The sequence below is a fragment of the Triticum urartu genome, chromosome 2A (assembly GCF_056163025.1).
Source record: "Triticum urartu cultivar PI428250 chromosome 2A, HENAU_Tu73, whole genome shotgun sequence".
NCBI lineage: Eukaryota > Viridiplantae > Streptophyta > Magnoliopsida > Poales > Poaceae > Triticum > Triticum urartu.
The window spans coordinates 576,913,816-576,915,918 of record NC_141874.1 but is presented as its reverse complement, the minus strand read 5'-3'; positions in this window follow the sequence as shown (position 1 = coordinate 576,915,918).

Here is a 2,103-nt window from a genome sequence, read left to right as displayed (position 1 = left end):
CTAATCCATACACCAAATTTTGGCATTTGGTATCCTAAGAGGTCCTCTTTTGATCTTGTTGGCTACTCCGATTTGGACTATGCTGGAGACAAGGTTGATAGAAAATCCACTTCGGGTACTTGTCAATTCCTTGGTACATCTCTTGTGTCTTGATCTTCCAAGAAACAAAACTCGGTATCCTTATCCACCGCCGAAGCGGAATACATTGCCGCTGGTTCATGTTGCGCTCAATTACTTTGGATGACCCAAACTCTTAAAGATTATGGGATATATGTGAAACATGTTCCATTGCTATGTGACAATGAGATTGCTCACAATCCCGTGCAACATTCTCGAACTAAGCATATTGAAGTTCGTCATCATTTCATTCGAGATCATGTTGCCAAAGGGGACATTAACCTTAAGCATGTTCGCACCGATAAGCAATTAGCGGATATATTCACTAAACCACTTGATGAGAAAGTGTTTTGCAGGTTGAGAGGTGAATTGAACATCATTGATGCTTCAAACTTGGAGTAGGAACTCCATTTGATACATGCGGGGCATGAGCCTATGACTAATCCTTGATATTTCTCTTATGATGCTATTCATATGTCTTGGATATATTTGTACCTTGCATGTTATCTAACCTGTGTAGGTACTTGGTTGAATCTAAATCTATGAGATTGCAACTCACTCACATCTTGAGCAATCTCTACATCACCAAGTCTCTACACAATGGTGGTTGAAGACAAGGAAGCACGAAACCATTCAAACATATCCTTTGGCAAATTCTATGTTGAGTCTCATGATTGTCATTTTGGATACACAAGTGCTCTTCCTTGCAAAGCTAACCCATGTAGGTAGATGAACTCAAACTCCAAGCGGTGCTCCCAACCCTTGATGAACTACATCAACCTTGAGCAACCCACACAAGTTCAACTACAACACCACCACCCAAGGTATGTTATTCCATCTTAGAGAAGCTTTACTCCAAGTCATGAGTCAAAGCAACTCGACAAGATGTGAATACATCAAGATGCTTAAACGAAAAATGGTAACCCCACTTTGAGCTTAAACGATGAGTATGACCTATGATCAAGTGCTCTCACTTGACTCCTAAGTCAACATACTCTAACATAGGTGACTTTGTCACCGACCATTTCTAGATGAAGTTCTCTAGTGTTTCTCCGTGCTTTTGCATTTGCATATTTGTTTTCCCTTTCAAAAAAAACTTCATCTAGAACTTTTAATTTATTTTCTTTCCTTTTTGTTCTGCATTTTCTGCATCCAATTCATTGCAAATCTTTCAGTAAATTCCTTGCATATCCTTGTGAGATCTTACTTGTCTAGTGAGCTGAGGTGACAAGTGGTTTCACTCTGATGAACTCGGTCACACTGGTTTGTTCTCTTCGGCCCAACCGAAATCTTTCAGTGCAACTGAAGCACGCAACTTAGAGTCGCCGATTCCATCACAGGAAAACCAACTTGCCACTTATTCCTGATTTTTGTTTGCTCCAGCTCCACTCAATGATTCTTGTCCTCTACCAGCATCATATTAGACATGCTGCTTTGCTCTGTGACTCGAAGACCAACCCATTTGTATCACATGTCCAGAAGAGCCCTTCTTGGAAATTGATGCCAAAGGGGGAGAGAGAGATCACATCAAAACTTAATCCTTCCTATTGGGGGGGGAGAGAATACTCAGGGGGAGAAAGTAGTATCATCAAAGACCCCAGATGTTTGGTGTTCAAGAGGAGAGATGTCACATGTCTTTAAGAGGGGAAAGACATGTTTGATTGCTTGCTTTAGCTCAAGCTCTGTTGTTTCCTTTTTTTGTTGCTCTGATTTTCTGTTCCCTATCTTCTCCTAATATCCCATGCAGATTCAGGGGGAGCAAGACATCTAAGGAAGGAAATCTCTGATTTTATTGCATATCTTTACCTTTGGGGACATGTCTATATCCAATGTGGTACTTAGTACTCACTCTACGTGTCATCCCAGACTTGGTTCTCTTGTGGTTTCCCTTGCTTGCTCTGATCAGTAGGTGTATCTGTGTTATTTAACCTTGTTTGCGCAGGTTCATCCCATCCTAAGCCAACTCAAGACCGCAAGGTAAGTATA